The following is a 7,715-nucleotide window of genomic DNA, read 5'->3' as shown; positions in this document are numbered from 1 at the left end:
GAAAATTATTTTCCTATGAAATGGTGAGTGATACAGGCAGTGCTGTAAACAATAGTCTCTGAAGAACTATGGGGAGTCAGCAAAGAAAATTTTAAGGAAATCAATAAATCTTTATATTTTTAAAAAATCTTTTTCGTGTAGTATCTTAGGACAAATTTAGACATGGGATTGCTTGTGACTAGCACTCATTTAATTCTTAGCTATGGAAAACTATATCAGTAGATAAATGTAGTGGTATTATGCCTGTGGATGGGTAAATTCCATTGACATTTATATTTGAAGACCAACTTCCCGAGTCTAAAGTTTTCTCTGTGGCTTTGGATCTAAAATATTTCATATTCAGTTCAATTCTAAAAGAGGATCTTTTATGTTTTGTTGGGGTAAAGTCACTTCAAGATGTAGTCTGTTAACTTGTATCTAATAGAATACTGTGCTGGCTGTCAAAAGAGGTGGATTTGAATCTTAATTTGGCCATTAATTGTCTAGTTGACCTTAGATGGTTACTGTTCACAGCCTTTTTGTTTTCTCCCATATTGAGAAACTTAAGCCAACTAGAACTCCATTATCTTGGTTTTAAAGTCCTAATTCCTTATATACTACATTAAAGTCCAAAAGTTAAAATACCAGGAAGGGACATGTAATATGAAATTAAATTCACTTTTGTCTGTTCTTTGATTCTCACCTCATTTTCATTTCATTTAGTTCATGAATACAATCAAATAAGAAAACAAAGTATCAATTAGTAACTGCTACTCAGCTTAAATTGAGCTAAGAGCTAATGATAATGCAGAAGAGAAAATAAGCCATATTGCTTAAAAAATTATTTTAAGCTGCTGCTAATAAAACACCAGTGTTGTGTTTAAAGTACTCTCTTTCAGAGAATATCTTGCTTATTTTCCTGGCTTTTATTAATTAGAAGTGGTCAGTTTGTTCAGAGTCTATTGGCGTTAGATGCTTCCCCAAACTCCCAGTTCTGTTTGCCTTTCAGTATTGAAAGGAGCGTGTAGCCAGGCTGTCAATATTTTACTAAACGTCTCTGTAAATCTGAGAGTAGTTTACATTCAAGGTTGGTTCCTTCAGTAATGTCTCCTCCTTACTCATTTAGCATTACTGTGAAGCCTGAAATCCAAGGTTCCCAGAAAGTATTTTTGAAAGAATTCCAGGTAGCCAAAAGTAAATAGAGAAGATCGATTTAAAAAAATTTTTTTTCTCCATTTATTTTTTTTTAATTCTCCATTTAAAGTAGAAAAAATATTGTGTTCAACAGATCCAAAATCACTTTTAAATGTATATGATTTGGTAAAATGTTTGAGAAAGGTTAATTTGGGGTATAGAGTTGTACCTAGAAATGAAGTAGAAGCATTTGGTAGTAAAGATAAACATGAGGTAGAAAAACCTTCAAAAGGATATTAAGTAAGACAAAATGTGAATGAAAACAGTGAATTTCCCTCATTTAAGGCACTTAAAATTGCTAGAAAGTATAGTCTCTTTACTGTAGAGCTAGATATCTTACTTTTAAAGTGGCCAAACGACCAAAGACTGATCAGGTTTTTGGAATTTGTTACTGTTGTCAGTCACATCTTTTTTATTTTTTTCTTAAATTGGTAATCTGCATCATCTCCTAGAAATGGAGAAATAATAAAATGTGCCGTACATATCTTTTGGAATAGATGACAGAGTTCTAGAAGAATGGAAATGTTCTCTTGCACAAACTTGTAAAATCTTAATTAAGAAGTTACCTCATTTTTCAGTCCATAAGGTGCTTTGCTGAAGCTTGTGGGATGTTACACCCATAAATACTCCCCCTTCATTCCAACTGTATTTGAAATATGCAAAATTCACATGTAAGGGATAGCAGTCTTTGGAGATTCTATTTCGTTTTATTCTTGGTTGTGGCTGGCAGGGCTGGCATGGTATAGCAGATTCACGTACCGTCTTCATTAAAGCATACAGGCAAGTGCTCAGTCAGTACTTAATTCATTTCATTAAAAATCAAATAAGGGCAAAAAAAAAAAATAAATAAGGGCAAGGAAGAACCCTAAAAGTTGATCAATTATATTATACTGTGACCATATTTCATTACGTGTTGGGAGGATGTCAAATGACTATCATTTGATCTTAGTTGTGCCTAATTTCTTTGCATATTTTGTCCCTATTCATAGTGATTATTTTAATCCTCTTATGTTTTCCCTCAGGAAGTTCAGGGACTCGACAAGCCCCTCTTTTATTCTCTTGGAGTAAACTGTTCAGTGTAGTTATGAAATTTTTAATTTCAATTTTAAAAAAGTTAAGCTGCTATTTCGTTAAAAGCGTGAATTATAAAATGATGGTTATGATTTTTTTCCAATTATGTGATAGTATTACATTTTACCCTGTTTATCTGTTACACAGAGTATGGTTTTTAAAAAGAAAAACAAAAACTAAAAGCTATTACAGCCTTGTCCCTGGATTTCTCCTAAGCAGAATATAATGGTTATAATCACACATTGCCATCTTCACATAAATTGGTGCTTTAGAGCATTAAAGAGGAAACAGCAGGCCCTGTAAAATATACTTCTTGCCTCAGAATGTAAAACTACTTTAAAGTGTATTTATATTTATGTTCATTTCTTAAGGCTGAAATACAAACTGTTGTTATTCATCAAGCTTCAGGCTTTCTACAAAAGCTGTAACAGTATCTTTGCTAATCAGCTTGGTCAAAATAGATGGTGTTAATATGGACAAAATTAGGAATTGGATCTCTCTGTGGGTCCCTTGGTATTGCATAGAAGGGAAAAAAGAATGTTTTTCATGCCACAAACTGTGCTTCTTAACCCCAGCCAAGCAACTGAAGTGTGTGCGAATGGTCTAATATATAGCATTAATAAAATAAAAAGAGCAAACCAATTACTTAGTGCATTTACATCATCACTTCTTGAAAATGGTTCAAAGCATGTTCTACTAATGGTGGGGCTGTTTAAAGACATGTTTTAAATTTTTTAATAGCTTTGTTACTGTCATAAAATGCTTCTTTTATATGTTAAGTTTAGGTTGCTGGTACTTAACGGATTTTTTTATTTCTGCAATTATGTTATAATGAGTTGCTTGCATGCCTACTCACACAAGTAAAAAGGATGCTGTTTGCTCTGGAATGTTCATCTTTTAGACAGGTTTTGGCTCATTTGCAATCATGGTGCAATACAGTGTAACATTCATTTGTTTTCAGTCAACAGTTTTATTTTTGTCATAATAAATAATTACTTTTCCAATATGACACGAACCCAGTGGTTTCCTTTAAAGATAATCTGTTTTAACAATCTGTTGCAAGTAATAGAAACCTACCTAAGCTAACAAAGTGATGGGAATTTATTACAAGAGTAACGTCCTATTGTGGGTTCTAATGGAACCCAAGGAAGTCCTGGGTTTTGGGGATAGGCTAGGGCCAGAGACCCAGACTCCGGGATACTGAGGAGAAACCAAAAAGCTCTTTTTGTCACCCATCTCTTTTTCACTTGTTTCCTAGGAAGTCCACATGGCAGATAATGTCCAAACCAAATAGTTACCATAGTTTTATCTTTGTACAAATAAGAAATCAGATCATCATTAGGTTCCTAGTTACGGTGTTGAAAACCAACCTCCGTGCTTTGGAGTCAAAATAGAATGCGAAGACGGAGTTTAGGATAAACAGGAACAATAATGATGTAGGAAAAGATGTTAGGGTTTGAAGCCGACGGCCAAAAAGAGAATTCTTAAGACAACTTGGTGCTAAAAGGTGGTTTCATTAAAACACAGGGACAGGACCCATGGGCAGAAGGCTGCGTGGCGGTGGGGGGATCCCTGTCATGAGGAGTGGCCCATTATATACTTTCAAGTTGGGAGGGGATTAGGGAGAGCCTAAGCCACCCAGGTATTTTGGAAGCAAGGTTTCCAGGACCCTGCGGGAACTAGCTAGCATTAGGAAAAGGTCCTTTATTACTGTTTAGTAAAAACTCAGTCATGAGACTCTTCAGATGTATATCGGTAGGTGGGTCATATGCTTGGGGGCTGATGGCCAACATGTATCTTGGGGAGTAGAGATAAAGGAAGTTTCCAAAGGAATGTTTTTTTATGTTAAAGAAGACTTACAGGATTCTAGGGGTCGGGCTAAGATTACCTACTGCCAGCCTTGTTGGTCAGGTTTTCAGGGTGGTTCAGGGTTCCTGAGACAAAAGACCAAGAAGGCGGGGGGAGGGGTGTGGAAGAGAGGAAAAGTTTACTACTTAGTTTAAAATTGAGCCTTGCCCGTGACCTTAATATGGCCATTTTTTTTTTTTCAGCTTTATGCTTTTAATTGGTTTCAGTTACAGTTTCATATTCCCCAAGAACATTGTTCATTTCCCTGCAGTGGGTCAGTTTCTCTTTCTGGTCTGAACAGCTGGGGTTTGGAGGAAGGTACACTTACTAGAGAATGGGAATCCCTGGACTATGGGCAAGCAATCCAAGACGGGTGTGTGTGGTATAAAAGGAAATATATTCAGTCTTTGAAACCTGGTCCTGAGACAAAGCTCCTCAAACCCTGGGAATTTCCTGAATGATTGGAGTGTCTTTTGTCATTCATAAGAAGGCTCTTTAGCTCATGTAAATGAGGTGACTCAGTGGGCTTCTTGACAGACTCAGAGTGGAGCTGGTCTGCAGAAATACCAAATGATTAGAAGCTTGGAGCTTTCAGCTCTGCCTGCCAGCCTCTGGAAGGGGAAGATGGAGGAGGGGTGCTGCTGATCAACCTCTGAAAGCTTTTTTTTTTTTTTTTTTTAAGATTTTATTTACTTATTTGACAGACAGAGATCACAAGTAGGGAGAGAGGCAGGCAGTGAGAGAGGAGGAAGCAGGCTCCCTGCTGAGCAGAGAGCCCGATGTGGGGCTGATCCCAGGACTCCGGGATCATGACCTGAGCGAAAGGCAGAGGCTTTAACCCACTGAGCTACCCAGGCGCCTCCCCCACCTTTTTTTTTTAATCTCTACACCCAACATGGGGCTTGAACTCACGACCCTGAGATCAAGTGCCCCGTGCATCACTGACTGAGCCAGCCAGGCACCCTTCTGAAAACTCTTGGACAAGACTGATAAGCTGAACACATCCAGATGCTGGGTTGGCGGTACACGTCGGTTCCATGGGGAGCCTTTCAGACTTTGCCCCATGCACCTCTTCATCCGGCTGTTCTGTATCCTTTATAGTAAACTGGTAAATATAAGTAAAGGTTGAGTTCTGTGAGCCACTCTAGCAAATAAATTAAACCCAAGAAAGAGATTGCAGGAACCTCGCGTCTAGAGCCAGTCAGAGATACAGGTGACAATCTGGACTTGGCATCTGAAGCAGAATGGGAAGGGGGCAGATTTGGGAGTGAGCCATTAATCTGTGGGGTCTGCCCCATTCTCCAAGTGCATAGTGTCAGAATTGAGCTAAATTTTAGGACAGCTAAGTCAGTGTCTGCTGAGAATTGGAATTGCTTGGTGGTGTTGGAAAAACACACCTGCGTGTATACTCCACTGTGAAGTGTAATTGGGATCTTCTACGCATTGTGTGTTCTTATTTTTTAAAAAAGTTGAGATATAATCTCAACTTGAATAAGATCTAAGTTTTCATTATATTCATAACTTTTCATTACATTCATTAATATTCATTAATTCAATTTCATTATATTAATTATATTCATTCCTCGAAAGTAGACTCCCTCCTTATTTCAAAGCCTTCTTTGAGAGCGTGATTCAAGATATCTACGTTGAAAAATTAAACATACATACTGATATAAAATCTTGGGGTCCAGTCACGAAAGAATTCTTGAGACGTCTTCAGTGGAAAAAAGATGGTTTTGTAAAACACACGGACCCATGGGCAAAAAGAGCTGCACTGGTGTTGTGACAGTGACTAATTATATGCTTTCAAGACTTTCAAGCAGAAGTCTCTAAGGAATTTGGAAGCAAGTTTTCCAGAACCTTAAGGAGTCATTTAATATGTCTAGTAAAACCTTAGTCATGAGACCCTTCAGATGTACATCAATGGGCCATATGCTTGGAGGATGATTCCAACATATATGGGGGGCGGGGAGAGTAGAGATAAAAGGCAGTTTCCAAAAGGATTTTTATATGTTAAGGAAGATTTGCAGCATCCTGGAGGTCAGGCTAATGTCAAGCTAAGGCTGCCTTTTGCCTTTAGCCAAGTATTAACATTGAAGCAGTTTAATTCCTGGAGGTAGTTCACCCTGCTTATCTTAAGTACTTATCAATAGCTGCAAAGGAAATTTAATTTTTTTTCTTTTGCCTCTGTTCTCCACATCCACACAAAGTTACAAATTTTGTATAGGTTGGGAACATAGGATGCCTTAGTTTAAGAGTTCTGCTACTCTATAGGACTTCATTAGCCAAACATTCCAACATTCCAATTTCTACTGAGAAACACCAAAATCAGTAGCCTATTTATTAACAGCTTTATATAGGTACAATTAACACATAAACTATATAGGTACAAGGTGCACAATTTGAAAAGCTGATGTATATACACTCATGACACCATCCCCACAATCAAGATAATGAATTATCTTGGTTATCACTCCAATATTCCTACCGTCCATTGTAATTCCTCCCTTCTGCTCAAATCCCAACCTCTGAGTTACTTTGTGTTGCTTTCATAGAATTTTATACCATCACAGCACAATTACTTTGAGATTTACTCATTTGATTATATATATCAGTGGTTCATTCCTTTTTCTGCTGAGAAATAGTTCATTGTGTCGATATAGATCACAGTTTGTCCTCTCCCTGTTAGGGACATCTGGGTGCGTCTAGTCTTTCACTATTACAAATGAAGCTAGCTGCAAGACTGCTAGAACATTCATGACCAGTCTTTATAGAAACATTTGCTTTCATTTCTCCTGGGTAAAGCACAAAAACTAAGAATGGAATGGCAGGGTCATATGGTAAGTGTACATTGAACTTTCTAGGAAACAACCACACTTTCAGAGTCCTCGTCCCTTTGATCACATCCCCACTCTTGGTGTATGAGAATCACAGTTGCTTCTCATTCATGCCAGCTCTTGGCCTGGTCACGGATTTTAGACATTCTCGCTGTCTCATTGTGAGTTTAATTTGCATTTCCCTAATGACTGCTGACGAACATCTTTCATGTGCTTGTCTGCCATCCCTATATCTTGGTGAAGTGTGAAGTGTTGGTTCAAATCTTCATTTTTATTATTATTATTTTTTAAGATTTTATTTATTTATTTGACAGAGAGAGATCACAAGTAGGCAGAGAGGCAGGTAGAGAAAGGAGGAAGCAGGCTCCCTGCTTAGCAGAGAGCCCGATGCGGGGCTCCATCCCAGGACCCCGGGATCATGACCTGAGCCGAAGGCAGAGGCTTTAACCCACTGAGCCACCCAAGTGCCCCTCAAATCTTCATTTTTAATTGCATTTTCTTATGATTGAGTTTCAAGAGTTGTTTAGTTTGCCTATAAATCATTTATTAGATATGTTATTTAAGTTTACCTCCCCCCAGGGGCGCCTGGGTGGCTCAGTGGGTTAAGCCGCTGCCTTCGGCTCAGGTCATGATCTCAGGGTCCTGGGATCGAGTCCCACATCGGGCTCTCTGCTCAGCAGGGAGCCTGCTTCCCTCTCTCTCTCTCTCTGCCCGCCTCTCTGTCTACTTGTGATCTCTGTCAAATAAATAAATAAAATCTAAAAAAAAAAAAAAAGTTTACCTCCC

This window comes from Enhydra lutris, unplaced genomic scaffold (assembly GCF_002288905.1).
Source record: "Enhydra lutris kenyoni isolate GAN:26980312 unplaced genomic scaffold, ASM228890v2 scaffoldscaffold42, whole genome shotgun sequence".
Classification (NCBI taxonomy): Eukaryota; Metazoa; Chordata; class Mammalia; order Carnivora; family Mustelidae; genus Enhydra; species Enhydra lutris.
This window is presented reverse-complemented; position numbering follows the sequence as displayed.